This window comes from Elephas maximus, chromosome 6 (assembly GCF_024166365.1).
Source record: "Elephas maximus indicus isolate mEleMax1 chromosome 6, mEleMax1 primary haplotype, whole genome shotgun sequence".
NCBI classification, from domain to species: Eukaryota; Metazoa; Chordata; class Mammalia; order Proboscidea; family Elephantidae; genus Elephas; species Elephas maximus.
The window spans coordinates 29,000,357-29,020,437 of record NC_064824.1 but is presented as its reverse complement, the minus strand read 5'-3'; the positions used below and the strand labels follow the sequence as shown (position 1 = coordinate 29,020,437).

General features: G+C 43.4%; 1 non-coding gene and 1 pseudogene across 1 annotated transcript; one reads left to right on the top strand and one right to left on the bottom strand.

The window, feature by feature from the left end:
• Nucleotides 1–157, bottom strand: part of LOC126078148 (high mobility group protein B1-like) — a 133,175-nt pseudogene extending 133,018 nt beyond the window's left edge.
• A 2,611-nt stretch (nt 158–2,768) lies between these two features.
• Nucleotides 2,769–2,843, top strand: LOC126078595 (small nucleolar RNA SNORD86). Its single transcript, XR_007518085.1, has one exon. It is a non-coding gene; the product is annotated as a small nucleolar RNA SNORD86 (small nucleolar RNA).
• Nucleotides 2,844–20,081: the final 17,238 nt, after the last annotated feature.

The window sequence follows — 20,081 nt, the reverse complement described above, 5'->3', positions numbered from 1 at the left end:
TTGTAATTACCGTGATGATCCACATATGACTCCTGTCCTAAAGGAGCTCACAGCCAAGTAGGGAGAATGACAAGGGAACAGATCATTGTCCTACAGTTGGCTGGGCCACCTGTGCCGTGGGCACAATTGTATGTGTCGCCTTGTATACACAGGCCATCATGGTCAGTCCTGGATGGAATTCAAGAGAACTACTCAGCAGCTTGTTAATGCTGACCACTGAAGGAATTTATTCCTGAGCTGGGAGTGGAATAACATCAACAGAGTGTTACAGCCAAAAGAGATGGATTTCAATGCCTCTGAATAAATGGATCATCTTGGCTTCGAGGTGTAAATCTGCCTGCTTAGTCTCTAAGGCTGGGACACCCCTGAAGCAGAGTTTAAGAAATCTCCATGTAAGTCATTTGTATAAATGAGGCAGATAGGAAACAAAGGGGGTGGCGGTGCTTGCAGGAGGCAAGCTGGGTCTCTGTAAGAACTAAGGCTGCCTTTTAAAGAGAATTGCCTCCTGTGATTTTAATTATGAGCCAGATTTGGACCTCTCGCACCACTTCTTGTCCAGAAAATTTTGCTTTTGGAAAAATAAGATGTCCTGAGACATTCAAAGCACAATTTTCCACAAGGAGTTGAATTGCTTTTAAAACTTAATTGTGTGTGAAATGTACTATTTCCACCTGTATTGGCCATTTGGTCTTCCCAGCTAGCTCCCTGCCAAGGCCCTATGCAGATTAGCTGCTGTGCTGAGGTGGCAGGGCTGGCACCAGCTGGGAGCTGCAGTACATCCCAGGCACCCTGGCGTCTCAGGCTTAATGTGAGTTATACAGCCTGCTTTAGCTCCCTCTCTGCAGGACTCCTTTCCAGGACTGATCCCTGGGTACCTGCAGCTGTCCACTGCTTCCTCCAGGCTGGGAGGTGTGCCCTGGAACTTTTGGTACTGAACCTTACATTAAAACCTATTATCTAAGATACAACTATTGGTCTCTACTCGTTAGGAGCAAAAGAGAAAGGAGGAAACCAAAGTCTCAGAGAAGAGACTAGTCTACAGGGCTAACAGCCTACATGAGCCACAGCCTCACCCACCCTCAAACCAGAAGAACTAGATGGTGCCCAGCTACCACTACTGACTGTTCTAATCAAGGCCTTAATAGATGAACCTTGATAGAATGGGACAAAAACTTGGAACAGTAGTCAAATTCTTAAAAAGTCCAGGCTTACTGGACCATTAGAGGCTAGAGGACTCCCTGAGACTATCCCCCTGAGATATTCTTTAAGCCTTGAACTGAAGCTATCCCCTGAGGTCAAATTTTAGTGAAATGACAAACTGGGACACAAAATAAAGAATATTATCCATAAGTGTGATGCTCCATTAAAAACCCGTCAATACAAGGCCAAAAGGTCAACAATTACCCTAAAGCGAAGATGAGAAAATAAGGGGGCAGGGAAATTAGAGTACTGGAAACAGAACAACCAGAACACAGTTAAAGAAAATGGTGACACATCATGAAAAATACAACCAATGACACCAAACAATTTGTGTAGAAACTGTCAAATGGGAACCTAATTTGCTGTGCAAACTTTCACTGAAAATACAATAAAATATTATTAAAAAAAAAATCTGTTGTTTGTCCTAACCTCTTAAACTGTTGTCTCCTAAGAAGTGGTATCCCTAGGTCAATCCAGGTGTTGTACTACATTGTAGCCTCTGGTTGGATGGGTAACTGTGATTCCTACCAGGTAACACTGAGGCCGAAATCAGTGATGATGTACATCTTCAGAAGGTCTTTAAGGGATTAGTCTATTGAACAATTTCTGATATAGTAGGTGGGTGAAGGAGATATTTAAAGGCCTGTGGGATTTTCTTTTTCCTTTATATCACACCTATTTGGTGTCTGGGTTCTTTGCTATAAAAAGGACTGGACTTCCTTGTAAAGAATCTACTCCAAGAAGTTCCAGGAAGGGCAGGATCAGCTCAGTTCTTGAAGAAAGAGTATGTGTGTGTGTATATATATATATATATATATACACACACACACACAGAGATAATACATATATGTATGTATACACATATATATGTATATATACATTCATACATATATTCAGATTTCAGAAGTGCTATGTGCACATTTTAAGTAATTAGAAAAGTTTAGAATGCACACAGTAAAGAATACAAATCATCCATAATCCTACGATGTAATTAGAATCATGACTGCCACTGGTATATGCGTTCTATTTCTGGTGATAGATAGATAGACAGACGGGTAGGTGGGTGTGGATGGGTGGCTGGGTGGTGGGTGGATGGATGGATGGATGGATGGATGGATGGATGGATGGATGGATGGATGGATGGATGGATGGTTGGATGGATGGATGGATGGATGGATGGATGGATGGATGGATGGATGGATGGATGGATGGATGGATGGATGGATGGATGGATGGATGGATGGATGGATGGATGGATGGATGGATGGATGGATGGATGGATGGATGGATGGATGGATGGATGGTTGGATGGATGGTTGGATGGATGGATGGATGGATGGATGGATGGATGGATGGATGGATGGATGGATGGATGGATGGATGGATGGATGGATGGATAGGTGGATATCTAGATAGGTAGATAGATAGATGGGGAAGCCTCAACATTACTGCATTTAGATGTGCCGAGAAAATGGAGTTCCTTAATTCTCCAGAACAGGGGCTCTCAGTGTGTCATCCCTGGACTGGCAACATAGAAATCCTTTGGGAACTTGTTAGAAATGCAAATTTTTCACAGTGATGTCTGACCAGGGCCCCTGGCCTCTGCTATGGAGGTGACGGCCAGTCCCGGTGTCTGAGTGATTCTCAGGGCTCAGCAAAAGGGACCAAGCTTCCAGAGAACCTGAAGACAAGAGGAAACACTCTCAAATATGAACTAATTTTCTACTTCATCTTTATTGGCCGAATAGCTGCCAAGAACAAAGGCTGTATCTCTAGATACCTGGCAAACAAATGCAGTATTGCCTCAAGAATTGATTGTCTCTCTGAGGTGCCCAGCAGTGTATATGGGTAAAAGCTTCAAGAGCAAGTCGAAGAGTGGCTGTCCTTCTATGAGACTGGAGAGATTCCATGGAAGAATCTGGATGTCATGAGGAAGGCTATGGTTCAGAAAGAGAAAGTGGCTGTCAAGATTGTTAAGAAGCTGGAGAAACAGGAGAAGAAACGCTTGAAGAAGGAAAAGCAACGACTGGCTGCGATTGTGCTCATGGCTTCAGAAAATAGCAGTAGTACTCCTGAGGAGTGTGAGGAGAAGGCTGAAAGACTGAAAAAAAACAAGAAAAAGCAAAGGCCCCAAGGAGGCTGCACAGGAAAATGGAATGGAAGACCCATCTAGCTCTGTTCTCCCCAAACCCAAGAAAAACAAATCTTTTTCCAAGGAGGAGTTGGTTAGTAGTGATCTTGAAGAGATGGCTGTCAGCACATGTTTCCCCAAGAGGAAGAAATCTTTCCCCAAAGAAGAACCAGCTAGTGACCCTGAAGAGCCAGGCGACAGCAGGAGTGTCCCAAAGGAAAAGAAGACAGTGTCTTCCAAGGGGGAGCCAGTCAGCAGTGGACCTGAAGAGGCTGCTAGCAGCAAGAGCAACAGCTCCAAGAAAAAGAAAAAATTAAAAAAAGAAAATCCGAGGAAGATTAGAATGGACAGTTAGAATACCCATCGTGACTTCCCTACCCATCTCCCAATAAACACAAAAATTTACCAAAAAAAGAAAAGAAATACAAATTTCCAGGACCTACCCCAAACCTCCTAGAAGTCAGAGGCTCTGAGGGTGGGGCCCAGTGACCTGTGATTTAACATGCCACTCGTCTGTCAGTTTTTTGTACTGTGGTAGCTTGTGTGTTGCCGTGATGTTGGAAGCTATGCCACCAGTGTTTCAAATTCCAACAGAGTCACACATAGTGGACAGGTTTCAGTGGAGCTTTCAGACTAAGGCAAACTAGGAAGAAAGGCCTGGAGATCTACTTCCAAAAATTAGCCAATGAAAACCCTGTGGACCATAACACAATATTGTACGATATAGTACTAGAAAATGAGCCCCCTTGGACTCAGAATACACAGTGGCCAGAACAATAGACTTGAGCTTACCAATGATCTTGAAGATGGCGCAGAGCCAGGCAACATTTTGTTCTGATGTAAATATGTGTTGTATTTTTGGTGACAGATAGATAGGTGGGTGTGGGAGGGTGGGTAGATGGATGGATGGATTGGTGGATAGGTGGGGTTACGATGAGATGGAGCTGACTGTATGGCAACTAACAACAACAACAACCAGGTACTTCTGATGCATACCAAAGACAGAACTCCTGATCTATAATTAACCTGATCCTCTGCACCAGCTCTGTACCCCATCTCCTACTCTGGGTTGCTGGAAAAGACTCTAAATTTGGCTTGAGTTTAAACTTAGTTCAAGCCAATAAAGTAGAGAGTCTCTTTAGGTTTAACTTAGTCTTCTTAGAAGAATTGCTCAGGCTTTCAGATTATTTTCCTGCCCACCCTCCCCACGATGCTCTTAGAATGGCATTTGGGAATACGGAGGATGATCTTGCCTGTTCACATGGCCGGAGAGACCCCAGCCTCCTGCTGGTCTTTTCTCGTGTGCTAGATCTCGGCGCTGAGATGTGGCTAGCCTGGTCTTGTCTTGGACATTCTGCTGGGATTTACAGTGAATGCGGATAGGTGTCCTAGTCTTGCTCGGTATTGTTCAGGGTCCGGAGCCTTCCTCTGCAAATGAGGTCATTTGTGGCTCCTGCTGGTGCTGTAAACCCCTTGAATTTCTGCCTTATCTTCGATTTACCCTTAACCCACTTTGGTCTACTCATGCTCTTCAGTTGTCTACTTCTTAACTCAGAGTTCATGCCCCGTGAGGACACGCATGCTCTCAGCCACGTCTCTCTGCCATGCTGGGGTCAAGCTATGTGTCTTAGTGTCCTAGTGCTGCTGTAACACAAATACCACAAGTGGGTGGCTTTAGAGTCCAGGAATTTTCTCATAGTTCCGGAGGCTAAAAGTCCGAATGCGTGGTATGGCTCTGGAGGGAGGACCTTCTCTGTCTATTTCAGCTTCTTGTAGCTATCGACCTTTGGACTTCCTGGCCTTGTAGATTCATCTGCTTTTGTCGTCATCAGATAGTCTGGCTTCCCCCTGTGTCTGCGTGTATCTATAAAAAATTAGTTGCTGTTCAAGTGGGTTCCAATTCATGGTGGCCCCATGCGTGCAGAGTAGAGCTACACTCCATAGAGTTTTCCAGGCTGAGTGCCAGGCCTTCCTTCTGATGAGCCGCGGGGTGGATTTGAACCTCCAACCTTTTGGCTGACAGCCAAGGGCTTAACCTTTTATGCTACCTAGTGACTCTGTATCTCTGTACTGCTCTTTCTATAACTCAGAAGTGATTAGGTTTGGGATCTACCTTACAATGGTATGACCTCAACCAATTGATTGATTGCATTAGATTACATTGTGAGAGACGATTGCATTGCATTAGATTAGATTATATCCACAGGCATAGGGGTTAGGATTTCAACACATATTTTGGGGGGAAACAATTGAACCCCTAACACTGTGTTTCATGGGCTTCTTTGCACAGGGGTCTTCTTCTAAGGCCAAGTAGAAACTAGGGAGAGGTAGGTAGGGTCTGCCCTCTGTGTTCCCCAGAGCTCATGGGACACATCTTCTCCCTCAATACCTACCCCACTCTGTCTCCATTTCTCTTCCCTCTAATCCCTCAGGCATAGTCACTGATACGGCGAATGGCCTTCTTTTAACACTGCCTAGCTTTCAAGCCCACCTCATGTGTAAAACCCTATTTTGAATGTCAAACACTAAACAGCAACTCTTTCTATTGGCATCTGTAATAAAGCCTTGCCCTGAGGCAGATGGATGTAGGAAGGCAAAATAGAAAAATGCAACAATATGTTTCAAAAATTTACCCTTTTTTCCCCTCTGTTCATAATCAAATATATACACAATTTTCATATAATTTGGATTCTACTGCACGTACTTTTTGATAGTTGTTTTTGTCACTTAACCATATGCCATGAACACTGTTTCCATGTCATTAAATACTTTTCTACAACATGACTTTTAATGGTGCTGAAGAATTCAATTAAATGTGCGGCGGGAGGGAAAATAAATTGCTATTTTAAAAGCGATTGGCAGTTTGTGTTGGATTCTCTCGGGTGTGGTAGCAAAATTCATTTGAGAAAGAAATTGCCTTTTATTGGGATATAGGAAAAACTTCAGTGGGCTTTTGGTTATGCAAAGGCGAGAGCCAATGCCTTCCCTGGACTGAAGTTGGAAATGAAACCAGCTGCTGTCGCGTCGACTCTAACTCCTGGGCCCCTGTATGTGTCAGAGTAGAACTGTGCTCCATAGGGTTTTCAATGACTGATTTTTTTTGGAAGTAGATCATAAGGTCTTTCTTTCAAGGCACTTCTAGGTAGACTTGAACCCCCAACCTTTCTGATAACAGCTGATTTGTTAACCTTTGTAGCACCCAGGGGCTCTGAAGTTTGAGACGAGGAGGAGAAGAGGGAGGTAATGGCAGTGAAAAAAGTCACCTCATTGACTTGTTCTGATGATTGCAGATTTTCGTTTTCCCTTGGGGGCCTGGAGTTAAGGGCTGCAGGCCAGGGACAAAGGAAAATGAGAAGAACTTGGACAGAAGTAAGAGTGACCTCTAGCAGGGGAAGGCAGGCCAGGCAAAGAGGTAAGATGGTCAGCGGACAGTGTTCTTGCACTGAAACATGAAGGATGGATTTAGGAATGTTGATGTCTGATTTTGAGATTTAAGTTTTATTTTCTGATGATGTATTCTTCTTATGATCTCCTTGGTAAAGACTCTTACATAAACAGTTATAGATTCCAGAGATAAGAAATCAAGGAAGGGGGCTGTTTCCATATCTGGGGTTGAGTGGACTGGACAGAGGATAAAAATATGGCCCAAAGATATTAGAAGCCAAGAACAGCATGAGCCAAGAGGTGACAGCTACCATCAGGCGATCACTTCCCATGAATTGTCAGAAACATTCAGGAATCCTCAAGGTGATAGAGAACGGGAAGTCCACTTATTCTACATGGGTGTTAATCCACAGGGTAACTACATAAGGAGGAAAACTTGGGGACATTAAACTATAAGTCTTCTTCCCTTCCCCTTATTCTATTTCTTTCTATTATTGTGGTTATATGTGTGTGTGTGTACACACACATATACATACCAAAGTATTTGCCATTTCAACCTTTTTTATGTGCACAATTCAGTGACATTCATTATGTTCATTGTGTTGTGTGACCGTCACCTCTATCCATTTCCATTTTTTTTTAATCACCCTTAACAGTGTCTCAGTGCCCTGTGAGCAATAACTCCCTACCTCCCAGCCCCTGGTAACCACTAAAAACTTTGATCTCTATGTATTTGCCTGTTTTAGATATTTCATAGAAGTGGGATCCTAAAACAGTCATCCTTCTGTGTCTGACTTATTTCACTCGGCATCATGTTTTCAAGGTTCATCCGTGTCATGGCATGTATCAGAACTTCATTTCTCTTCATGGCTGAAAACTATCCCATTGTATGAATATACTACATTTTGTTATCATAATTTAACTATCCCCTATTTGGGGCATTTCATTTTTTTTTCTTTCATTTCCCACTATTATTCATTACACTGCTATGAACAGCCTTATACATTTTCAGTTAATTTATTGATTGCTTTCTTGGGTCAAATTCCTATAAGCGGAATTGCTTGGCTGATGGAGGGTCCGTTTTAAAGGCTTGTGATATAGAGCAATCTTGTTTTAAGCCTTTGAATTCCCCAGGAGAAACATTAACCTGTGAGGTTATGGATCTCTTAGAACTGGTAATTTCCACATAATCTGTGAGCCAGGTGGAGAATCACAACGTTTGATGGAAAGACTGTGTCCTGGGTTCAAATGCTGGTACCGTATTTGGCAGGTCAGATATGTCTCAAAGAGTTTTCTAGTTTCTAAAACAAGGGTAATTCACTCTCTACGTTGTCAGTTTGATTTCATGGAAGTTACATTCAGAAAGAGCATGGAATAGAGTATGTAAAAAAAAAATCCATAGATAATAATACTGAATTCTCTGCTATTTACTTTTTTAGGGCGAGAGGGTCTTGAAGATTCCAGTGCCTTAGCTTCCAAAACTCCAGAAAGGAACAAAAAATAACCACGTAGAACCTGCTCACTACAGTCTCTGCTGCCAGCCTTAGCCACAATAATTTGATTCAAGGATATTTATGACCTACTTTCTGAATCTCCATAGCCCAGGCTATGCTATTTCTTATGTTCTCTTGCTGAGAAACAAACATACAAGCAGAGACTTTTTTTTTCTGTGATGGGGTAGGGAAAAAAAAAAAAGAAGTGGGTAGGTAGGCTCCTCTAAAAATTCTGGAAACCTTTCCAAGATTGTGGCACAAATTATGCCAGTGGTAGGGAAGGGCTGATTTGTGATCTTAGGACTGTTTTGCGAGGATTCCACACAGGGCTGGAGCCTTGGGAGTATTCTTCTTGTCTTCATTGGTGTTTATGCTGCCTCGGAGGCTCACTGGCACAGAGCTTGGGCGCCACCTCACCCCTCAAGACTTTCATTCATTAAGAACGGAATCATCTCGGTGTGGACAGCTGATGCAAGAGGAGCAGGAAGTAGTTTTAACAGTGCTTGTTTACAAGTCCTTTGTGATCAAATTGATGCAGAGTGGACCACAAAGATCTACACCCTGACTCCTGGGAGGTTAAACCCCAGGAACAAACTGATGGTTCCTCATGAATCATGGGTCCCTGGATGGCGCAAACAGTTTGTCCTTGTCTATTAATCAAAAGGTTGGAGGTTTGATCCCACCCAGCAGCGCCAGGAAAGAAAGTCCTAGTGATCTGCTTCCACGAAGATTGCAGCCAAGAAAACCTCACGGAACACAGTTCTATTCTGTAACACATCGGGTTCCCAGGAGTTGGAATCAACTTGACAGCAATAGGTTTGGTGTGGTTTCTAGGAAAGCACGGACAGAGCAAAGTGATAGAAGAAACCTATTAACCCCATAAAGATATGGATGGGAAAGGGAAAGCAAGGAATGTTTATCCTCTCTTTCTAGCTACCAGATGCTTTTTTAGAGGTTGCTTTTACCTCACCAGGCTGGGGCTAGGGTGAAGCAAGGGAGGTGTGTTGGAGCCTGTCTATATTAAAAATTTTGTGCAGCATGGACTTTTTGCATTAATTTTGATTAAAAAAAAAAACTATTGCATTAACATATTATTTATGTTGATTATTGAGTTTTTGGTGTTACCTTGAAATTTTGTGCCCAGGGCAAGTACCTTGCTCTCCTCATTTGAGTCTTGGCTTTGTACTGTCATTTCTCTACTGTAAAAACTCAGTAGGAGTCTCTGAGCAGTGCAAACAGTTAAGTGCTCGGCTGCTAATGAAAGGTTGACAGTTTGAATTTACCCAGATGTGCCTAGGACAAAAAGCCTGGCAATTTGCTTGTGAAAGATCACAGCCATTGAAAACCTTACAGAGCACAGTTCTGCTCTGACACACATGGGGTTGCCAGGAGTCAGATTTGACTCAACGGCCAGTGTTTTTTCTTTCTTTATTTTACCAACCCAAAGAGGGGACATTATTTCCTTTTACAGATTTGAAAACTAACACTTAAAGAAGTTAACTCATCTTTCCATGCTCATGAATGCGTATTTTTCAAAATCTAGTCAATGAGAGAAAAACTATCAGAAGTCTTTTTTTCTGTTTTTATTTTTAAATTTTATTTATTTTCTTTTTGTTGTTGAGACTGTACACAGCAAAACATACACCAATCCAACAGTTTCTCCATGTACAATCCAGTGACATTGATTACACTCTTCAGGTTATGTGAGCATTCTCATCACCCTTTTCTGAGTCGTTCCTCCCCCATTAACATAAACTCACTGCCCCCTGAGGTTCCTATCTAATCTTTCAAGTTGCTGTTGTCAATTTGATCCCACAGAGTTCTTAAAAGAGCATAATGCTCAAGGCAGATGTTTTTTACTAATTAAACTAAACCATTGTTTGCTTTTAAGAAGAATTCAGGGATATTTTTGGTTTAAGGTTTAAAGATAATCTCAGGGCAATTTTGTCAGGGGTTCGTTCACCCTCCATGGCTCCAGAAAGTTTAGATTCTATAAGAAATTGGAATTCTGTTCTGCATTTTCTCCTTTTTGATTAGGGTTCTTCTATAGAGTCTTTGATCAAAATATTTAGTAATGGTAGCTTGGTACCATCCAGTTCTTCTGGTCTCATGGCAAAGGAGGCAGTTGTTCATGGAGGCAATTAGCCACACATTCCATTTCCTCCTCCTATTTCTGACTCTCTTTCTTCCTCTGTTGCTCCAGAAGAAGAGAACGATTGTTGTGCTTTGGATGGCTGCCTGGAACCCTTTAAGACTCCTGGAGGTATGCAACAAACTAGGACGTAGAACAGAAGCACTAAACGTGTTATTAGGCCAATTAACTGGGATGTCCCATGAAACCATGCCCCTAAACCTTCAAACCAAGGAACCAAATCCCAAGAGGTATTTGTGCCTCAGCAGACACTTTTTTTTGGTCATTGTTGTAAATATACCTATCACACAACTTTTGCCGATTCAACTTTTTACAGGTATACAACTTATTGACAACACTTATAATAATTGGTTGAGCAACTCTACCTTTAATTAATACATTTTTTTCCGTTGCTATAAACTGAAACCCATTACTTCATAGCAATGACCCTCCTATAAACAATGGCATGGCAGAGGTGTCTGACCTCCTCGTCTAACTTCACAAGGCGGGGAGGAGAATCATTACCAGCATCATCAGCTCAAGGCTGATTGTTATGATGTGGAGGTCAGTCATACCTCTTCTCCCCAATCTTTTTACCACTTCTGACACCAGCTGTCCCTCCCACAGCACTGTCTACTTTCTCTGCTGCATTTGATACTTCATCTCGGTGGCCACACAGAACTCAAAAACTGTACTCTTAGTTCTAAGGTATATTAGGGAAGTAACGGGTTACAATTCAGGATGCAGTTCTTCGATCAGGAAGGCCTCTTCTCACAGCTGTGCTGCAGGCAAGTCTTTTGGGTATATACCTAGGAGTGGAATTTCTGGGTCATATGGTTTTTGAGGACCCGCTATATTCCACAACGGTTGTATCATTTTGCATTCCCACCAGCAATGGATAAGGGTTCCAATTTCCCCACATCCTTGCCAACATTTGTTATTTTATGTGTTTTTTTCTTTAAATCTTAGCCATCCTTGTGGGAGTGAAATGGTATCTCACTGCAACAGAAGCCTTTTGAAAGTATTTTGTCACTGTGTATCAAGGGTCTTCAAGTGCTCGTATCTTTTGTTCCAATAATTCCATCTCTGGTTCTCTATTTATTTGGATAGTGTGGTTGACTCTTGCTTTGCACATCAGAGAGGAATACATTCAGCTTCAAGTAACAGTGAACAAATTATAGTAGCTTAAGCAAATTGGGGTTTAATTTCTTCACCTAATCAGAAGTCTGGAGGTAGGCAGTGTGGGTATTGGTTCAGTGGCCCTCAGGATTGGAGCCCTTAGCATCTCTGCAATTGGCCTTTCCCTTAGGGTAGCAAAATGTTTACTGCTGCTCCAAGTCTAGCTTTCATACCTGCTTCCAAGATAATGAAGAAAGGAAAGAATCAACAGGAAAAAGGCTTACTTTTCATGAGGTTTTGTCTTTTAATTTATTCAGGAACTGGAGACCTGATCTCTGAACAAATCATGTTCCCATAGGTGAGAGGAACGGGAAATGGCTCTTGGATAGGCAACAGACATGTCTCTCACACACTGTATTTTTGCAACTGAACCATGCTGGTTTAGGTGTTCCCTCGCTGGTATGCTACAATGTTGACTGTGGGAGCTCCAGGTGTGACAGAACAGAGAACTGCGCAATGTTAGGTGGACCACTGGCCAGTGCTCAGAAACTGAATCCCATTATATTGGGCTATATATAGATGAAGGAGGACAAGATGCAGCTGAGTTCTGAGATAAATTTTTAGAAGTGTGTGGTTGTTATTCAGGTCTATTTGTGGGGAAAGGGCACTCCTTTTATCTTACTACTGGGACTGGGAATAGGAGTAAGTTGACTTTTAACAAGTGGCCACTGAGGGGACGCTATGGGCATTCATACAAAGTGCACAAGGAAGCCTTTTGGACTCTTGGTGTACACTTTGGGATGGGTACATACCACTGCTGAGATGTCATCTGGGGTTAACTTCGAATGGCCATGAGTGAAAAGAACACAAGAGATATAGCATATAAGAAACCATTTAGCTATATAGTGTAAAACTGTAATTAGAGGGACCAGTGAAGTGGGGAAATAGCAGGAAGTGCTAGAACAGTGAGTCAAAGATATAGGTCAGTGCTACCTAGGGGCTCACAAGAGACTGTTTCCTACTGTAGCATAAGGGCCTGGTGAAGAGAACAACACTCTTTAAAAAAGGGATTGGAAGAGTTGATGTTTTCATACCTTCCTATAGGATACTGAATAACCAAGTCATAGGAGGGAAGAAAGAAAATCAGCTAGACAGAGGCACAGAAGGAAATTGTCAGTTGACTCCCTTTTAAAATGTTATAAAAAATTTAGAAAATATGTCATTGCTGTTTTTGTTAGGTGTCATCATGTCAGTTTCGGCTCTTAGTGAGCATATGTACGACAGAATGAAACACTGCCGGGTCCTTTGCCATCCTCACCATCGTTATGCTTGAGCCCATTGTTACAACTACTGTGTCAGTCCATCTCATTGAGGGTCTTCCTCTTTTTTGCTGACCCTCTACATTACCAAGCACGATGTCCTTCTCCAGAGACTGATCCCTCCTGATGTTCAAAGTATGTGAGACAGTCCCCTCATCCTTGCTTCTAGGGAGCATTCTGGTTATACTTCCTTCAAGACAGAGGCACAGAGGAAAATTGTCAATGGATTCCTTTTTATAATGTTATTAAAAATTTAGAAAATATGTCATAGAGGAAAATTAAGGAGGTAGTATGAATCAAAGGGGTAGTAGGCCTGGGAGTTAACCTAAAAGACAACTTCTCGCACAGAGGTGTTAACTGCAGCATTATTTAGAAGAGTAAAACCTGGGAACAACTAAGTGTCCAACCATAAAAGAAGGCTAAGTAAATTATGATAGATGTAATCGATGGACTATTATGCAGCCATTAAAGATAGAGTTTATAAAAATATGTGAGAGTTTACAAAGTGTTTTAGATATTGAGCTAATTAAAACTAATATAGAAAAGTTTTATACTGTAATTACAACTATGCTGAAAGATAAAACAGAACTAAAAAAAAAAAAATTAAATTTCCTGCATCTAACAGTGGTTGTTGGTGATGGTGATATAGGTGAATTCTTTACTTATCCCTAAATTCTTATTTCTTAATTTTTAAGTGAACACATATATTATTTTTCTATTGCTCTGTAACAGATTATCATAAACTTAGTGCCTTAGAACAACACCCATTCATTTTCTCACATCTCTATGGGGCAGAAGTGGCACGGCTGGGTTCTCTGCTCAGGGTCTCCCCACTCTGAAATCAAGGTGTCTGCTAGGTTGCCATCTCATCTGGAGCTCAGGTCCTCTTCCAGTCTGATTGAGGTTGTTGCAGAATTCAGTTCTTTGCAGTTGTAGGAAGATGCTTCTGTTTTCTTACAGGTTGTAGACCAGGGATCCTTCTCAGCTCCTAGAGGCGGCCTGCAGGTTCTGGCCTCATGGCCCTCTCACAATGTGGCAGCTTTCTTCTTCAGGAGAGTCTTATGTAATGTAATGTAATCAAGGGAGCGATGATCCCATCTTATTCACAGGTCCTAGCCACACTCAGGGCAAGGGATCATACAGGACATATACACCAGGGGTGTGAATCCCGGAGCCACCTTACAACATTACCACAGCATGGATTGTTTTTAGAATAAAGAAGCAACGGGGGCCTCAGAGCCCACAGCGCTGAGGCCATGGCTGCAGCATGTGCTTGGCCAGGTGGCTGCCTCATTCGCTCTGGTAGGTTCCATGGGAAGAGCATGAGGCAGTGCTCCAAGGACGTGATACTATTTTCTCTTCAAACCAGTCCTGTCTTAAGCTGTTTTCCTTGCCTCCCTGCATAGTTATCCTTCCCTTTTGTGCCCAAGACAGAATCCATACATTCATTCTATTCACTCTAGCCATGGCAAGCATTCATTGAAGTAACAAAAAGGAAACCTAAATTCTGCATATCCTGATGGGTGGCAGGTGCTACAATGACTGCCTTAGATAAATTATCTTTTTTCAGTCTTCGCAATAGCCCCCAGATGGGAAAGGAAAGACTCAGAGAGGTTGAGTAACTCTCCCTGCTACTATGCAGCCACTAAGCTGTGAAGGCAAGTGCTCGAGTCCAGGGTTTTTGCATCTACAGCCCATGTTCCTTTCACTGTTCCAACGTTCATTCATTCTACAGAATCTGTGGAATCACTCCGTACAAGTACAAGTGCAAGTGCAACGCTAGGGCTGTGGCAGTGAAGGAAAAGTCCTGGCTTCTCTCACGAAGGAGCCTACAGTCTAGCAAGGAGAACAGACATTAGACAGATGGCTTCAAAAACATTTCAGGTTGATCTGGGGGCCTCTGGAGCAGCTGGGGCACTGTGGGAGGTGGAATAATCACCCTTGACCTGGTCTGCAGCAAGATCAGAATGGCTTCCAGGAGGCATAACGGGGAACTAGAAGTTGGCTGTGCAGAGATGGCAAGGCAGAGAGCACGCTGGGCCAAGGAACAGGGTGTGTAAGGCCTACTGGGAGGAAGCACCTTGGAACATTCCCAGAACTCACAGAAGGCCTGGGGCCTGAGTCAGCTTGAGGGAAGAGTGGTGTGAGACGCGCTGGGGATGCTGAAAACAGGCTTTTTAGCTTTCTCCAAAGAGTGACAGGAGGACTACGCAGCTCACCCAGAGGTTAGACCAGGCGCATAAGAGGGTTTGCTTCTGCACTGTGTACTTTTAGTCATCTGTTTAAAGCAATTGATTGTGACCAAAAGCGCACATTAGGATCATTTTGGGAGTTAGGAAAACAAAACCAATATCCGTTCCTAAAAAACCCAGTTGCCGTTGAGTCAGCTGGGACTCACGGCAACCTCACGTGTGTCAGAGCAGAACTGCGCTCCACAGGGCTTTCAGTGAGGAATTTTTTTGAAAGTAGATCATCAGGCCTTTCTTCCAAAGCACTTCTGAGTGGACTCAAACCTCAAAGCTTTGGGTCAGCAGCTGAGTGCGTTAACCGGTTGCACGGTTCAGAGAACCCCTTGTTTTTGTTGTTGTTAGTTGACGCCGAGTTGATTCTGACCCCATGTGTGCAGGGTAGAACTTTGCTCCATAGCGTTTTCAAGGTTGTGAACTTTCAGAAGCAAATTGCCACACCTATCCTCCAAGGTGCCTCTGGGTGAGTTTGAATCACCAACCTTTTGGCTTTTTTTTTTTTTTTTTTTAACCATTTATGCTACCCAGGGACTCCCTCGACCACTTAATTCAGAATTTGGAGGTATAGCGCTGGAATTAGCATTGATTTGAAGCTCCCCAGAGGCCTCTCATGTTCAGGCAGAACCACTGATTTGGCAGTTATAAATTGATGCTCACTCTGGGTCCCTATGGGCTGGCTGCTGGCACAATGTTGGAGAACATCTACACCACCCTTGCCCTTTGGCTTTACTTTCTTGGGCGTGTCACAGTACGAGCTCGTTTGGTCCTGGGTTCATTTGTCCACTAATTCAACATCTGCTGTGTTCCTGGAAGGTCCCTGCCTGGCCCTTGGTGACAGATCTAGTCAAAGAGTTTCCACAGGCACTGTTCAGCCTGAGCCTGTGCTCAATAATAAGTAACAGTCAGAGGCGGAGAAAGAGGAAGCCAGCACACAGACACGAAGTCAGTCAGACCTCGGGCACCATGCCTCAGTTTCCTATTGCTGCTGTGACAGAAATACCACACACATGTGGTAGCTTTAAAAAATAGAAACCTATTTTCTCACAGTTCCAGAGGCTAGAAGTTCAAATCAGGGTCTTGGCTGTGTCAACTCCTTCCGTGGGCCTCTCTGCTAGCTTCTTGTGTCTAGCAGAGGTCCTTGGCTTTCCTTTCCTTTTAGATGATCCTCACACATCCGCTGTCTTCCCCTGTGTGTGTCTCAGTCTCTATTCTGTACTTTTTATAAGACAGCACTCAGAAGAGATTAGGTTTAGGACCCACCCTACTCTGGTATGATCTTATTAATATAATGAAAGAAAACCCCCAAGGCTAAGTTTGTTGTAGTTGGTTACTTAGCAGTAGAAAAATCAATACACGCCCCTGAGAGAGAATTAATCCTAAAGGAAGAAAGATTTAGGTGCATTTTGTAACCGAAGAGAGAGGGTAGTGTGTTGAATCTGCTGTTCTGCCCTGCCACTGGATTCTTCTTGATTCATTAAAAGCTATAATGTTTCGGGAGTCCCAGCAATGCTGCTGTGAAAACCCCTGACCCCAAACTGAATGAATCGCAGAGCGAGAGTCACAAGAGATTTCTTGGCTGTCATCGTGCAATATAAGGGGATGGTACTGCCAGCAAGGGAGAAAGAATGAGCAGTATCTAACCTCAGAGTCTGGCACAAGTATCCTTGTCTAGAAGCTCTGGTAATGCCAGCAATGCATCTTCAGCTCAAACAGCTACATGGTGATGACATCTCCATGTGAGAGCCAAGGGTAGGCCGAGCCTCATGGCAGAGAGGTGGTGGCAAAATTAGCAACAATCCAATAACAGCTGAGCCAATGCGCAATGACTTGGGCTGGTATGTGGGGCATTGAAGACAATCTTTGACAGATCCCCAGGAATTCTTCTGATGACAGGGAAGCCTTCTGCAAAAAAAAAAAAATAATAATAATAACTGCGACTAAAACCAAAATATCAAACTTCTTGCCATCAAGTTGATTCCAACTCATAGCGCCCCTAAAGGACAGGGTAGAGCTGCCTCATAGAGTTCCCAAGGAGCAGGTGGTGGATTTGAACTGCTGACGTTTTGGGTTAGCAGCCAAGCTATTAACCACTGTGCCACCAGGGCTACAACTGTGATTAGGAAGAGGGTATTTGAACCCTTTATTTGAACCCCACCTTGGTGAGGTCTGAACATATCCAGGCTATAGAAGTACCTAGTGCTATTTGTTCGTTGAACAAGTACTTACTAGGCATCTGCAATGGCAGACACCGTGCTTTGTGACAACAGTAAAATATCCTGCCCCTGCCTTTAAGGAATTCACAATACAGAAAGGAAGAAAAGAGATATACACAAGGACCAGAGAAGAAGGCAGTACATGAGTAGGGGTCATACTCCCAGAGGTTTTGGTCTTCTCTTGAATAATTACAAGCCTGTTATGGATTAAATTGTGTCCCCCAAAATATGTGTCCCCCAAAATAAGGCTAAACCGTATACCCACGAATGTAATCCTGTTCAGAAATAAGGTTTTCTTTGTTATGTTAACTAGATCTTACCCAAGTAGAGTGGTGTCATTGATTGAATCGTGTCCCCCAAAAATGTATGTCAACTTGGCTAGGCCATGATTTCCAGCATTGTGTGATCGTCTACCATTTTGTCATCTGATGTGATTTTCCTGTGTCTTGTAATTCCTATCTCTATGATGTCAATGAGATGGGATAGCGGCAGTTATGTTAATGATGCTGGAGCCTATGCCACTGGTATTCAAATACCAGGAGGGTAACCCATGGCAGACAGGTTTCAGCTGAGCTTCCAGACTAAGACAGACTAGGAAGAAGAACCTGGCTGTCTACTCCTGAAAAGAATTAGCCAGTGAAAACGTTATGAATAGCAGTGGAACATTGTCTGATATAGTGCCAGAAGGTGAGCTCCTCAGGTTGGAAGGCACTCAAATGACAACTGAGGAAGAACTGCCTCTTCAAAGTAGAGCTGACCTTAATGATGTGGATGGAGTCAAGCTTTTGGGACCTTCATTTGCTGAAGTGGCATGACTCAAAATGAGAGGAAACAGCTGCAAACATCCATTAATAATTGGAACTTGGAATGTAAGAACTATGAATCTAGGAAAATTGGAAATCAGCAAAAATGAAATGGAACACATAAACATCAATATTCTAGGGATTAGTGAGCTGAAACGGACTGGTATAGGCCATTTTGAATTGGACATATGGTCTACTACGCCAGGAATGACAACTTGAAGAGGAATGATGTTTCATTCATGACAAGAATACGTCTCACATACTTTGGACAAGTTATCAGGAGGGATTAGTCCCTGGAGAAGGACAGCATGCTTGGTAAAGAAGAGGGTAAGCAAAAAAGAGGAAGACCCTCAATGAAATGGATTGATAAAGTGGCTGCAACAATGGGCTCAAGCATAACAATGATTGTGAGGATGGTGTGGGCCTGGGCAGTGTCGCTATGAGTCCGAAACAACTGGAAGGCACCCAACAACGATAACAACCTAATCTTGCAGGACTCAGTCTACAAGATTAGGTTGTGTCTTAAGCCAATCTCTTTTAAGATATAAAAGAGAGAAGCAAGCAGAAAGACAGGGGGACCTCATAAGCCAGCAGAGAGACTGGGGGACCTTATCCCACCAAGAAAGTAGTGCCAGGAGAAAAGCGTGCCTTTTGGACCTGGGGCCCCTCTGCTGAGAAGCTCCTCTACTGGAGAAGATTGATGACAAGGACCTTCCCCCAGAGCTGGCAGAGAGGAAGCCTTCCCCTGGAGTTGGCACCCTGAATTCGGACTTCTAGCCTACTAGACTGTGAGAGAACAAATTCCTCTTCATTAAAGTCATCCACTTATTGTGTTTCTATTACAGCAACACTAGATAACTAAGACAGGTGGGTTCCAAATCTAATCACTTCTGAGTTATAAAAAGAGCAGATCAGACACAGGGGAAGACAGATACCATGTGAGGATCACCAAAGAGCCAAGCAACACTTGGGGCTACCGGCAAGGAAGGAATCTACATGGCTGAGAATGATTTGGACTTTCAGCCCCTGTAACTGTGAGAAAATAAATTTCTTAAAGTCATCACTTGTTATATTTCTATTATAGCAGTACTGGGTAACAAAGACAAAGCCATTTGTAAGAAATCCTCTAGACCCCGTCCTCCTGGCTTCTCAGTAGGTGTGGTCCTTCTGAGTGTCCTGGCAACACCACCTCCCTTGGCAAAGGTTGTGAGCGAAGAGGTCAGGCCTGTGATGATATCATATGGAGTCCGGAGCCAGAAGGCCCACACCAGAGTTTAGAAGGAGCGTTGTCAAAATAAAACCAGGAAAACACATTTTCTTTGGGAACGGTGCGGTAAGGATAGGGACTCTGGGTGTGGCTCAGGGTTATCATTTATTAGGATTATCATTTATTACCATAATAAATCAGATCTCAGCCGGTTGGGAGAAACAGCTGGAGGGAAAGACAAGAAGGACGAAACAGGAGGATGGTCCCATTAGCCTGGGGCTTGTAGGTGATGCCATCTTGGAGGAAGACATGGGAGAGACTAGAGATGGGCGGTGCTTCCGGTATGTGCTTTTCCCAGCTGGCGACAACGCCGCTCTCTCAGAACAAGCTGTGCATAGAACCATTTGCCCTCGCGATGCAGGTTAAAAATAGTGGTAATTGCCAGCTCCCTGAGTGTGACCAATTATTACCATTATTACAACTGGACTGGAAATTAACCCGTTGTGTATAGAATCCACAACGTATCCAAACTTGTTTCCGGCCAGCTGGTTTGTGCAACGCTGGCGCGCAAGTGGTTGGTGTGTTCTGGGGAAGAACTAAAAGCAGAGTGGCGGGTGGTACCAGCAGCAGCCCTTTCTTTTCCCAGGCCAGCTATGGAGGCTCTGAAATCCAAACTGATGAGATGTTGAAGCCAACCTCTTGCCAGGGGGCTGATTTGCTTTGCCCTTCCCGTTGAAGTGGCTTCCAGCCTGACTATCTGGATATGGCAGCCTGCTCTCTGGGTTACATGACGACATGGCAGAGAGGGTGTGGTCTGTGTGTCTATGGGGTCTGA